The sequence below is a fragment of the Camelus ferus genome, chromosome 16 (assembly GCF_009834535.1).
Source record: "Camelus ferus isolate YT-003-E chromosome 16, BCGSAC_Cfer_1.0, whole genome shotgun sequence".
NCBI classification, from domain to species: Eukaryota; Metazoa; Chordata; class Mammalia; order Artiodactyla; family Camelidae; genus Camelus; species Camelus ferus.
Genome location: NC_045711.1, coordinates 14,492,190 through 14,506,891, shown reverse-complemented (window position 1 = coordinate 14,506,891; position 14,702 = coordinate 14,492,190). Strand labels below are relative to the sequence as shown.

At 43.2% G+C, this 14,702-nt stretch overlaps 1 protein-coding gene across 1 annotated transcript in view; it reads right to left on the bottom strand.

The window, feature by feature from the left end:
* Nucleotides 1–14,702, bottom strand: part of SHISA6 (shisa family member 6) — a 378,159-nt gene that overhangs the window by 307,491 nt on the left and 55,966 nt on the right. The window contains exon 4 of the mRNA XM_032498808.1: nt 6,601–6,802. The gene's annotated coding sequence lies outside the window, so the exon portion shown is untranslated. The remainder of the gene's footprint in view (nt 1–6,600; nt 6,803–14,702) is intronic.

Here is a 14,702-nt window from a genome sequence, read left to right as displayed (position 1 = left end):
TGACTGATAATGAGAAAGGGACATCTTAGTCGTCATCCAGAGTTCCCAGCACACAGCTCCGAACAATACCCTCAGAATTTCCTAAGTGATAAGAGCCATACAGGTGCCTTTTGTTATTTATAACAAGCCCCGTTTCAGCCAAACCAGAGTTTCTGTCAATGAGCTGACTTTTGGGAAGCCCCTAGGGATGGAGCTGGTTGCTAGGGGAACCAACCACGTGATCAGAGGGTGGGAACTTTCAGCTTCCTGTTCCTCCCCTCCCCTGACCTCCAGGGAGAGGAAAGAGGCTGGAGACTGAGTCACCAAAGAGCCGATGGTTTCATCCATCATCCCTGTGTAACGAAGCCTCCATAAAAATCCGAACTGAGGCTGTGAAGAGCTTCCAGGTTGGTGAACACGTGGAGATTCGGGGAGGGTGAGAGCCCGGACCTGGCGCTGAAGCTCCGGGCCCCTCCCACACACCTTGCTCTGTGTGTCTCTTCCATCTGGCTGTTCCTGACAGATCCTTTGAAACAAATCAGTAATCTGTTTTCCTGAGTCCCATGAGCCATTCTAGCAAAGAATTGTACTTGAGGAGGGGACTGAGGCTGAAGGCATCCAAAGCAGGAGCCGTCTTTTGGGACTGAGCCCTTAACCCGTGGGGTCTGTGCTAACTCCAGACAGACAGCTTCTGAACTGAGTTAAACTGGTGTCAGAGAATTGCTTAGTGTAGGAAAAACCTACACGCATTTGGTAACCAGAGGTTTTGAGAGTCTTCTGTGAGTAGACAGAATACACAGGCGTTTATTTTTTGTTTTCTGGGTGGTTTTCATTTTGTTTTGTTTTGGTTTGGTTTTGGTTTGTTTTTTCTGTACATCTCCCAAGATCAAACAGGAGGGAAGATTTAGTGATCAACCTTTGGCAGGAGACTGGGGCAGCGTCTTGAGATTAACAGGCAGATAATGGAACATTTGCTTTGGCCCGTGTTTTTAGAGCTCTACATTTCTGAACATAATCTCCTCTATACTATGACCTGTTATGAAAGTACTTTCTTCCACTCAAAAAATCCTGGAATTAACTTTGTCCTTAAGAGAACACAGAGGAATTCCTTGATCAGTATTTCATTTCTTTAAATCCCATCCACTTTGCTTCTTGGGTAGGCCCACCACGGGTCCTGCCTCTTCCCTGTGATGAGCATCTGGCTGTCAGTGCACTCTGAGGGTCTGAGTTTCTCGCACTTGGTGCTAGACGCACGCCACTCTTTGCTTCCTGCAGCCAGACCACCCCACAGCACCCTGGGCCTCCCCTGCCACACAGTAGAGACTGAAGGCTGAGCTCAGACTCCTGATGGACGGGACCTGTAGCTTTTCCGTATTCCCCATGCCCCACTCTTTGACATTGATCTCCCAGGCTGAGACCTACATTTTCCCTCATGTCACTGCAGTTGTATGCGTGGCGTCAATGAAAAAGCAATCAGTTCATCTGAGAAAGGAGTGGAAAATTCTATTCGAGCCAGGTTTGAGGATTACAATCCAGGAAAAGCACCGCAGAAGGCCCTGAAACTGTTCCACCTGTTAGACGTCAACAGTTACATAGACTAGAAGTCGCAGTTATAGCAGTTTTGAGACAGAGGGCTGTATAGCAAATGATGTATTATTGACAGCTTACGTAATCCAGATCTAAGTGTCAGCCCGGCCTCCTAGGAGATCAAGAGGAATGTTATCTCTAAGGAGTGGCCTTGTTGATGCTGGGAGAACGTTGCCCTTTCTGGCTGAGCAGGTGCTTCTGCCAATGCGGGAGGCTGGGTCAGTGATGCAGATACACGATGCACAGTGTGGGACAGGAGGCCAAAGGGCAGAGAATTTTTTTGTTTAAATTTTTCTTCTTTTGCCGTAAAATAATGCATTTTATTTCCCGCTGGCCTCTGGACTTGCCACCTCCATGTTTGTTAGGAAGACATAACAGATACATTAGAGCTGCAGTTTGGGAGGTAACAGTTACTGGGGTACCCAGTAACTTCAGGGTCCGCACGCGTGCTGGCGTGCCCGCGTCTCTGCCAGCTGAAAGGCATTGTGTCCTTTCCATGTGGGGATCCCTGCTGCCAGGGGGATGGCTGGGGTGGTCCCAGAAAGAACAGAAGTAGCTCAGTGACCAGGCAGCTGGTGAACTGCGCAGAAACTCGAGTCAGGAGCAGCACACATGCTTTTGGGTGGGTGAGTCCCCGTGTGCGGTTTTTCAGTAACGTTAAGTGAGGTGGCAGGTTGGCAGGCCGCACGTGGAAACTGGGGAGGAGAGGGAATCCCTACCAGCTGCACAAATAACATCGTGGTCCAAGAACTGGAGGACGTGGCATTGCCCCCGAACGGTTCTGTTGAAGATGTTGGCTGCATCCGCCGACCTCACAGAGCTGTGGTGAGAGAGCAGGCGCCTGGCACAGAGGGAATGCTCAGCAGAAGGACGGTAGTAATGATGTGGTGATCGTCATCAGCTCAGGGTCCTGCCCCCTGTTCCGGCCCTTTCAGAGGATGAAGGTGGAAACTGCAGCATAGTAACAATAATAATTATTATTATTTTGAGTGTCTCTGTAAGAACTTTCTGGTCTCTCTAGGTGATGCTAGCTTTTCCCAGGTTTGGGGGAACTGAGCCAAGTATGTTAGGTTTCAGATGAACCCTAGGCCCTCCTCTGGGAATATTGCTTGGATCCATCACTCTTGCATAATTACATTTGTTTAAAAATTGGAAACTAAGGTGGGAGCTGTGGGTTAGAGGGTTGGAGACCACCGGGTTCAGAGCCTGAATGAGACTTGGAATGTGCCGGGAGTGGGAGGGATTTGGGGCAGACGGAGGGGAGGTAACACATGGGGTTGATAACGTAAGGCAAGCTGTGCTGGGCGGGGCTGCAGGAGAAGGGGAACCTTTCACAGCCCGAGAGCTCAGAGACTTCAAGTCAGGGGTCGCTATTTAAGCACTGGCTAAGGGCAACACCTTCATGATGTTTTCTTGAAGCCCCTGCTGGAAGCAAGCACTCCTTCCTGAAAATGTTCAGAGCACTTTTTCCTTTTGTCAAGTGACCTTTTGCATTGCAGCCGTCTGCACGTCGCCCCTGTGGGAGGGAAAGTGCTAATGGCATCATTCTCAGTATCATTGATCTTCAAATCCCTGGAGAACCTAGCCTGGTGCTTGAACCAGTCACACAGCGGTTTCCTGTTTGGCCGGCATGGACTCCATCCCCAGTCCCCATTCTCGTTGGTTTTTGTTGTAAGCAGGGAGAAGTGACCAGGTGAGCTTCTCTTTTCGGTTGTGAGCACCTTACACTCAGATGTTCCAGTTTTCCTTCCTCTCTGTGTCCCCAGCTGTCACACCATCCTGGCCCAGACGCAGTGCTCTGGAACTGGTTCTTGAAACAATGTGTCTCCCTGGTGCACTGACCCGCCGATGTCTGGTACCCCCACAGTCCCCATCTGCCAGAGGAAAGCAGCTGTATCTCCCCGGAGCCAGAATCCCACCATTTCTCAAAATTTGGCTTTGCTTTGTGGGCCAGCCAGCACCAATTATTAAAAACCACTTTTCAGCAAAATCTAGAGCCATGATGTTCCCAGTCCACCGGCAGGGTTCCCTCACAACACAGCTTCCTTCCTATTGGCAGGGGAGAGAAAATGAGAAACATGGAAATTTAATATCTTCGCATTATGCTGATCTGATTTAATCAGAGATGAGGGTGAAGTGCAATAAAAAAAAACTATAGTTTCATTAAGTTTATGACTTTCACACTGTTACGTCAATTACTCTGTTTCCATGGCCACCAGTGGAGCCTCCGCTTGAGATCATTTCCCCCACAGAGATGGGAACAGGAGGAAGTGGTAAGAGACAGGACTGAATTCCCCATTTACAACCTTTTCCTGTGTTGGAGGTTTCTGGAAAGGAGTAAATCAGGTTGCAAGAGCCTTGACTGTTCCTTCTCAGAGGAAAACCAGGCAGGGAATGGGAAGGCAGGAGAGAGGCCATGTCTGTCTTCTGGTTTTCCTTTGCCCCAAGAAAACTCTTACAGGCTCTTCCTGGAGCAATGCAGCCCGGGAGTATTGCCACGTGTCGAGCAGTCAAGTAGCAGAAGCGAGCAATAGCTTGGCGGCTGGCGTGCCGCGATGGGCCATCCTGTCTATACCCGTGTCCTTCTCAAGGATTCCAATTTGAAGTTAAATTTGGGGGAGGGGGTGGATGGCAGTTGCTTGAATGGTGGAGTAAAGGGCTGTCACTCCTTCCACACACTCCACGGGGCACCAGGGCGCAGGAATCACCGAAGCTGACAGGCTGCTAATGGGAAGTCTGGCTGGAGGCTCCCAGTGTTGCATGATGCGTGGCTGTTTGGGGGGAAGGGGGAGCTCTACGCAGGGGAGGGGGGACAGTGGCTACTTTGTCAGACGTGGCACCGAGCAGGCTTTTCTAGGCGCCTGCCCGGTACCCGCTCCCCTTCCTCCTTACAGGCTGCTCTCCTCCCAGACTCTCCTGCTAAGACTGCTCGCTCGGTGGCGCTCCAGTTGAAGCTTTTCTCTTGTCTGCTTCAGCCTGATTTTGAACTTCAGCTCTGGTATCTGCTGCCAGCCTTCTCTCAATCGCAGACTCCTGCGACCTTGGCTTCTTTCTTCCCCTCACACAACTGACCCCCATTCATACTCGCTCATTCATCTCACACAGGCTCCACGTTCGTAAAGACAGTTTTGATTTCCCTTCTGAGACTCTGGGCAAATCACAGAACTTCTCTCAGTACCATCATTATGTTTGATGGGGGAAATGATGCAGATAATTTTGTATAATGCCTGAGACATAGTAGACACTCAATACGTTGTAGTTTTTCTTATTTTATCATTGCTTACTCTTTCATGACTATCCAGGTATCTTAAACACATCAGGGAGCATTTTTTTAGGAAGGCAATACTATAGAGTGGTCAAAAGTACAGCTTTGCAGAAAGCACATCCCAGGCTCAAATCCAAATTCCGCCAGTCTCCCAGAGGTCCCCCAGTGATTCTCTCCTCCTGTCATAGGAGTGTCCTCCCCCGGATCACGGCAGGCGTGTGTGTCTGACAGCAGATGGCAGAGGTGCCAGTGTGTGACTTCTGGGACTAGGTTATAAAGACACTGAACTTCCTACCTTGGCTCTCTCTTCAATTATTCACTCTGGAGACAGCCAGATGCATTGTTGCCAAAACAGTGGAGCAGCCCCTGGAGAAGACCCCAGAGTGAAAAACTAAGGCCTCTCTTCAAAAGTCAGCACTGGCTTGCCATTAATATGAGTGCGCTGTCTCAGACACAGGTCCGCCAGCCTCAGTCAAGCCTTCAGATGACTGTAGCCCCGACTGACATCCTGACTGTAACCTCATGAGAAGTCCTGAGCCTGAAGCACCCACCAAGCTACTCATGAACTCCTGACCTAGGAACTACGTCGGATGATAAATGTTTATTATTATTTTATGCCTCTAAGCTTTGGGATGGTTTGTTTTGGAACAATTGACAGTTGATATATTACTTATGTTGGTAGTGTGGGGGAGTTGCTTATAAGCCTTAATTTCCTTATTTGCAAAATGAGAATAACAGTGCCACTCACTCCAGTGGGTTTTGCATGTACCACACGCACAGCAGTTCTAAATGCGTTGCACAAGGGAGTGCTCAGTAAGCAGTCGTATCGACATAAATATTGTTATTTATGTTATTTCTTACTGTTGTTGATATAAATATACCCTGATCCTATTGTGCACGTAATACTGGCTCCTGAAGCACATTAAGAAGCTGACCTCCTGTTTATAGCAAATTCTGTCCACAACAGAAGGGACATTCATCACAAAAGACATGCTACTAGCTGATTCAGGAATAATCCGGGCTCCAAGGATCCTGGACCAAGGAACTCTGAGAAGCTGTAACATAAGAGGCAAAATGCTCAACTGCACTCTGACTTGTTAACACACCTGTATAATGGGTCACTATTTAGATAGCAGATGTGGTTGAAGCCCGGTGGTGGGAGATTAATCCCCTAAGCATTAAGGGTCTTTGGCAGCCCAGGAGTTAAATTTTCTTTAGGCTTTAAGAACTGTAGACAGCAGAAATATCCCACAGTCTTCACTCACTTTTAATAAAAAGGACAGCCTTTTGGTTTAATAATGGGCACAGCTAAAATTTAACCCTAGGTTTTTATACAGAGCAAACTGTAAAGCAGAAAAACATTTCACTCGCATTCATTTGGAACTCCTCTTTACAGGGTAATCTGTAATTTAGCTGATTAGGACTGAAGTGTTTGAAGAGCCCCCTCTGTCAGCTTAGCTCCTGCAGATACCCAGCTGGCTCCTAGGTGCAGCTCGTCTGTGACTGCCCTTCAGAAGTGCAGTGCTAATTATTTCATTAGCTCCTACCCTTGGAATTTCTTGATACTTTAAGAGCTCTTCAGATGTCTTTGGCTGTTGGGAGCTCCCACCTCACCTACTCTGTGTGGGTGAGTGCTACAAAGTGGGGACCTGGCCTTTTCACCTTCGACTCTATTACAAACTGAGCAATTGAGGACCCCTTCCTTACTGCTCAAATGCACCCGTCATAAAATTTTAACTCATTAAGATACACACACAATTTGAACACACCTGGTTTTATGAAGATGTTGTTGTAATACATGTCATCATACACATTCATAAGTAGTTCCTCCCAGAACTGAAGATCAGAGACTTCTGCTCACCGTTGACTAGTTGTCGCTGAGGACAGGAGGGGTGGAAGAGATTAAGTGAAGTCCAAAGGTTCTTGGGTCGCAGAGGGGACAGCTCATTGCAGGCCAGGAGCTTGGCCTTCCTTCAAGAAGAATAACACAGTAAAATACTTAGGAATAAAATAAAATAGGCCAAGGAGGCAAAGAGACTTATATGCTGAGAACTATAAAATGTGGATAAAGGAAATTAAAGATGATTTTTAAAAATGGAAAGATACCTATACTCTTGAATTGGAAGAATTAATATTGTTACAATGGCCATATTACCCAAAGCAATCTATAGATTTAATGTGATTCCTATCAAATTACCCAGGACATGTTTTACAGAACTAGAACAAATAATCCTAAAATCTACACGGAATCACAAAAGATCCAGAATTGCCAAAGCAATACGTAGGAAAAAGAACAAACCTGGAGGCATATCCCTCCCAGACTTCAAACAGTACTACAGAGCCATAGTAATCAAAACGTTTGATATTGGCACAAAAACAGACATATGGATCAATGGAACAGAACAGAGAGCGCAGGAATAAACCCACACACCTGCAGCCAGTTAATCTTCGACAAAGGAGGCAAGAATATACAATAGAGAAAAGACAGTCTCTTCAGCAAGTGGTGTTGGGAAAACTGGACAGTCTCATGTAAACCAATGAAATTAGAATATTCCCTCACACCAGACACAAAAATAAACTCAAAATGGCTTAAAGACTTAAGCATAGCACAGGACACCATAAAACTCCTAGAAGACAAGATAGGCAAAACATTCTCTGACATAAATCATAGCAGTGCTTTCCTAGGTCTCACAAGGCAACAGAAACAAAAGCAGAAGTAAACCAATGGGACCTAATCAAACTTGTAAAGTTTTGCACAGCAAAGGGAACCATAAACAAAATGAAAAGATAACCTACAGACTGGGAGAAAACAGTTTGTAAATGATGTGACTGGCAAGGGCTTAATTTCCAGAATATAAAAAGCTCATACAACTCAATAACAAAAAAAATGAATAACCCAATCAAAAAATGGGCAGAAAGTAACCAATCAAAAACGGGCAGAAGACCTAAAACAGATAATTCTCCAATGAAGTACATACAAATGGCCAACAGGAACATGAAGAGATGCTCAATATTGCTAATTATCAGAGAAATGTAAATCAAAACTACAGTGAGTATCACCTCACACCAGTCAAGATGGCCACCATTAAAAAAATCTGTAAATGATAAATGCTGGAGAGGGTGTGGAGAAAAGGGATCCCTCCTACACTGTTGGTGGGAATGCAGTTTGGTGCAGCCACTGCGGAAAACAGTGTGAGTATTTCTTTTAAAACTAAAAATAGAGTTACCATATGATCCAGCAATCCCACTCCTGGGCATATATCTGGAAAAGATAAGAACTTTCCTTTGAAAAAGATACATGCACCCCAATATTCACAACAGCACTACATACAACAGCCAAGACATGGAAGCAACCTAAATGTCCACTGACAGATGATTGGATAAAGAAGATGAGGTGTACACACACACACACACACACACACACACACACACACACACACACACGAATACTACTCAGCCATAAAAAAGAATGGAATAATGCCATTTGCAGCAACATGGATAGACCTAGAGATTATCACACTAAGTGAAGTAAGTCAGACAGAGAAAGAAAAATACCAGATGATATCACTTATATGTGGAATCTAAAACAAATGATACAAATGAACTTATTTACAAACCAGAAAGAGACTCACAGACATAGAGAACAAACTTATTATTACCAAAAAGAAAGGGGAGGGAGGGATAAATTAGGAGTTTGGGATTAGCAGATACAAACTATTGTATATTAAATAGATAAATGACAAGATCCTTTTGCATAGCTCAGGGAACTACATTCAATATCTTGCAATAACCTATAATGAAAAAGAATATGAAAAAGAATATATATATATATAACTGAATCACTATGTTGTACACCAGAAACTAACACAACATTGTAAATCAACTATGCTTCAATAAAAAGGAAAAAAGGAAGCAGAAGACAGCCTGTGCTCTGGGGCTCTGTGAACCACCTGCTCTCTGTACCACCTCTTACTGCCCCGTCACAACACAGGGAAAACTGGAGATAATAAAATGTCTCTTTGCTTGTAGGAACTGCACAAGGAGCATCCACCATGTCATCTCCTGGCATCAATCATGTCATCCGGTGTCAGGGGATCTGTGCACTCATCTCGCCTCTGCCTCTAACCAGCCCATCATTTACCTCTGCAGTTTTGTTAGTGTTTTATGTAGAAAAGATGGAGACCTCTACCTGGTGCAGTTTCTCAGCTTCGGGCATGAGTCAGAGGAAGGAGAAAAGCACTCGTATTTAAATGCCACTACATGTCAGGCTTTTCATAGACAACAATTTCATGTCATCTGTATGCAATCTGTGAGATGAGTGGTTTGCCACTATTTCATAGATGAGAGTCAGGTTCAGAGTCCAGACCCCATGACTTGTGCCCTCTCTCCAGACAGCACTCTCCCAGCCTCTCCTCTGACCCTCTGGGACCAGATGCCTGCCACTCTGCAGGTGCCTAATCGGGGCTTTGCAGAGTCTGCTACTTTGATGCTTTCGTCACACCTATGCTTACTCTGTCATTACACCACAATATTTCATAATATTCTGGTTGAATACATGTGTCTCCCACTCCTTCGGGGCAGAAGCTCTTATTTACCTTTGCATGACCAGGGTTCATGGGACACGTTCAGTAAACATTTTAAAGTAATATTTGTTAGGTTATATGTGTTTCTTTAAACCTAGAAAATAGGAAGAAAATTTTAATGATTCTTAATCCCATCACTCAGATTCTACCACTGGTAACCTTAAAATAACAATAAAGGCATTACCTCTACATTAATTTTTAAAATCCAAATAGCACCAAAAATGAAAAATAAAAGTTTCTCTTCCTCCATCTACCCCAATTCCTTTGCCTAAAAGTATCAAACTAAAAAGTTTCTTTTCCTGGGTACCTTTCTAAAAAATGCATGGACATACACACATACATACACTTAGTAGTGTGTGTATGTGTATTGTTAGTATATGTATGGTCTAGAAAAAATCACATCTATAGACATACATTTTGCACATGAAATATATTGATCTGTACTTTGCTTTTTCACTTAATAGTACAATTTGGAATTCTCATATCTGGAAAGAGAGAGCTACATAAGATTTTTAACCCATGCAGAGCAAAGTATTTCATGAGATGGATATTCCATAATTCATTTAACCAGCTCTCAACTATTGAGTGATTAGGTTCTTTGCAGCTTTACCTCCCCCACCCACTGCTCCAGCTATTTCTACAATAACCATCCTTCTCCGAGCATCTTGATACCCTTTTGTAGCCTTATCCATGTCTTGACATTGGCAATGTTGATGACGTTTAAACTATGCCCTGAAAAAACACTGACAATCATTTGCCTAAAAGCTGATTCTGGAAACTGAAAAACAACCAAATGCACTTAACAGTATTATGATTGTGCAAGTCTTATTTACTGCAGAGCCAGACAGTGGTCTAGGATTACAATTCTTTCTTACACAGTACAATGGTCTGAGGTGTCAACTTGGTTAGGCTACAGTCCCAGTTAGTCAAGCAAACACAAATCTAGGTGTTGTTGTGAAGACATTTTGTAGATGTGATTAAAGTTCTTAATCAGTTGACTTTAAGTAGAGAGTGTCCTGGATAACTTGGGTGGGCCTGAATCAATCAGTTGAAGGGCTTTAAGAGCAGAGCTAAGGCTTTCCTGAAGAAGATGAACTTCCCCCAGGGACAGAAGCTTCATTTCACACCCAAGAGTTCCAGCTGCCTCTTCTGATGGCTTGCTCTTTGGATTTTGGACTCGCCTAGCCAGCCCCCCATATTTTCATAACCCCAACCATTGCAATAAATTTCTTAATATATCTCTCTTACTGGTTTTGTTTCCCTGGTTGAGCCCTGACAGATACACAGGTCCAAAGTCACAAATCTTGTAGCACTCAACATAGACTTATTTCAAGCATCCAGATCAAGTGGATTATCTTTTCTTATATTTCATCAATAGCTTAAAACTATGTTTCATTTTCTCTTACTTCCTATCTGGATTGTGATTTTTTTTTTTAATATGTTTGCTTTTCCTAAAGTCTCTAATTGACTTTTTTTTTCTTTTACTGAGAAAAGAAATATATACTTTCTTTACCATGTTGTTATAATCATCCAGCCACTAAATTATTCTATTGTTTGATTCATTTCCTTTTTTTTTTCATGAAGACATTCTTTTTGAAATTTTGGGGATATTTCTGTTTAATTTTGGCCTGCTGCACAGCTGTCATCCTGAAATTCCTGTTATTTAGGTTTCTCCATTTCTTGTTATTTACATCTTCTTTTTTGGCTTCTACTCATGTTTTTCTAGAGTAAATACCCAACCTCCTCAGAAAGGGACCATAAGAGGTAAATTTTAAGTTTAAGCAATTCAGAAAGCCATTTCCTCTCCATCTCCACTTGACTGATAGTGTAACTGACAGTAGAATTTCGGTTCAAAATAATTTCCCCCCCAAAATTTGCCTTCTAACATTGAGTGTTGCCAATAAAAAGTCTGTTATCTGGCTAACTTTGGTTTCTATCTATGACTCCTCTTTTTCTTTGAAATCTTTGAGGATTATCTCTTTACCCTTGGTATTCTGGAATTTCATGATATGCATTGATGTGGATCTTTCTGGAAACTTAACATGCTGTGTGTCAGTGTGGATCTTTCTGGAACTTTACATGATCTGTGTCAGCTTAGATCTTTCTTCATTTATGCTAGTCTGCACTAGCAAGTTCCCTTAGAATCCCCAAACTCATCTCATCAGCCTTGGAAATGCTGTTACTTCTGTGTATGACTGCCTTGTTTCTCTCCTCTCTCTTTTCTGTAGGCACTTTCTGGGACTTGACTTGGAAGGTGTGTCTTGTGAATCTTTTGTTCCCATGCTCCTTGTCCTTTCACTCAGATTTCCCACATCTTTGATTTCTTGCTCTGCAGCTTGGGAGGTATTAATGTTTCCTTCTAGCCTTTATTGTATTTTCAATTTCAGTGACCATGTGTTTACCTTCCAAGAGCTTTCATATTTTTAAAATCACTATTTTTATAACACACTTTTGTTGTTTTTTTCATTAAAGTATCTTCCCAAAATGATATAAGGTTACTAATTGGATCTTCTTTATCTTGGTTTTGACACTGATTACTCTGTTTGTTCATCCTTGATGTTTCTCTTTGGTGCCACAGTTTTTAATCATATGTTTAGTAAATGAGGGACTGGGTTGATTTTTCTCAAGAGCTGTCTATTGCTGTTATTTATAGTGATCAATTTTCCACTGGGTCTGTGCCATGAATGGGAAGGCTAACTGGGCATATATAATGGGAGAGGCTTGTAGGTGAGCAGGTTACTATATGGTGAGCAGGTGAGAAACCATATTTTTCCAGTCCATCCATTTTCTACCATCTCTTAGATGACGATTTCAAACATTTTCCTCTCTTCTCAAACCTCTAAGACCGCCTTTCCCATCCTGCTGTTGGCCACTGATCTCATTCCCTATTTCTTTGGGAAAAGAGCAGCCCTCAGTAGAACGTTCGTATGCGTTCACCACCACTACTTCTGTATACCCAAGGGTTCCCGTGCTCTTCGCTTAATTCTTTCCTCCAGTTATTATGGATGAGCTGTCTATTCATCAGCTAAGGCCAACCCTTCCACTTGTGAAAATCCTGTTGGTGCTAATGTCACTGAATATTAAGAGTCTGACTGTTTCTCACCACCCCCATGGCTACCGTCCTGGTCTAAGCCACCGTAATGGTTTATTTCAAGAGCCCCCTTTTTAGTTCGTGGTTTCTTCCTTATCACTGAGAGCCTATTCTCCATGCAGCAGACAACATGAGGCTGTCAAAAGTCAATTATAGCATGGCATTCGTCCATCAAAAAGCCCCCAGGGGCTTGCCATGTCACAGTAAAACCCCGAATCTTCTGTATGTATGTATGTATGATGTGTGACAATTTAACTCTCCATCACCTCTCCAAGATCATCATCTCCCACTGTCTCCCCCTCATTTACTCCAGTGCAGCAACAGTGGCCTCCAGGCTACTTCTGGAACACACCTGCCGATGTCCTGCCTCAGAGTCGTGACGCTTGATCTTTCTCCGCGTGTACAAATGGCTTTTGCTCCTTCACTTCTATTACAACTTCATTGAAAATTCACTTTTTAAAGATGAGTTTTTTGCACAGTGTTAGGGTTCTGGATCCCCACCATCTAAATTTTTTTTTTTTTAATTTTAATACGTAAATTTATACCATTAGCTTTATAAAAAATTAAAAAAAAGTTTTCTCTAAATTATCTTCATTTTACCAAATAGAGTCAAATTAAGACTGATTCGTTTGCAAAATAAGCCTGGTTTCAATACACTTGGCCTGATTATTTACATAAATATAATTAATCATATGGGCTCTTTTAAATTTGGCTTTGCTGGAACTTTTCATAAGGCATCTCAAATTGAATTTTTAAAAAGTTTGGGGGGAGGTAATTAGGTTTTAGTTATTTATTTATTTTCAGAGGAGGCACTGGGGATTGAACCCAGGACCTTGTGCATGCTAAGCATGTGCCCTACCACTGAGCTATACCCTCTTCCCATTAGCTTTTATTTATATAAAAGATTTATATGATCTTAACTCTATATTATCGTGTTATTTTTTCCCCTTAAAGTCTTCCCTTTATTTCTATTGTGCAATATAGGTCCTGTTTTCTTTGTTTTTTTTTTTGTTGTTGTTGTTGTTTTTGCGGTGGGTAGGGGGAGACAGGTGTCATCCTTCTGGTTGTGGACGGTTTATAGTTGGCCCTTCTACGGTCTCTGCTTAAACCTTTCTTCCTTTACGTCTTCCAGTTTTCTCAGAGGATCTTGGCTTATGTATTTTCTCTTACGTATTCGCCTCCTGTTTTTACAAGTCCTTGTTCACTCCTGGGGATAATTAGCTCCCAGCGATTAGAATCATTCACTGTTCCCGTCTTCCTTCTGGTCTCTGGTGGGACGGAGGTGGTGGGGGGGAGTCTCGTCCCTCCAGCCTCGGGCACCTACATCCTGGAATGACTGCATAGCTCTCCATCTGCCTCTCCCCACACTGGGGGCAGTGAGTCGATTTTGTAGGATTGTCTCGTTTGTCCTTCGTTTTACCCCCTCCAACCTTGGGCAGTATTTCTGGGAAAAAGGACATGAGTGGAGGGGGTTCCAATCCTGTCATAATGCACCCAGCTGTGCAGAGTATTGGGAGCTTCCATTTTCTTTCCCTGACTGGCACTTTTCAAAGGTTATGGCTTGAAGTTTACTTTTATTGCTGATGGGAAGGTTTTTTAAATTTTTATCTGTTGTATTGTTTGGTGGAGGTAGAATTTATAATTTCCCCATAATGTTGCTCTTTTATCCTGGAAGAAAATCAATGTCCTTCGGCAGAAACAGTGGGGTGAAGTTGATGGGTGTGTCCTAGGTCTGTTTGCTCTGTTGGCATCAGATCTTTGACAATGGTGGGTGCCACCAGGGGCTCACAGTATCCATTTAGGTGACTTACGGTTGGTTTCTTTTGAGCAAGGAGAACTTTTTTTCCTATAAAGATAATTCTTTGTTAAGTCAATCTGTTTTAAACATGAAAATGCTTCCCATTGGTGCTTAAAACATACAAAACTAAGAAAAGTTAAGAGCAAAGCCAAAGAAATAGAAACAGAACTTGAGTGGATTCAAGATGGCAATTGTGTTTTGGCAACTCCCAGTATTTGAAAACTTTTACTTGATTGAAACCTGGCTGTCAAGTCCAGGGAGACAGCTGAGTTTTCCTGGCACCTTCTCCAGGTTTAGGTCCTGGCCTGCACATGGCATCTGAAACCCAAGGTCATTGTAGCTTTGCACGGATAGCGTCCATCCTGAGTTTTCCCAGAGTCTATGAGCGTTTAGTGTGGC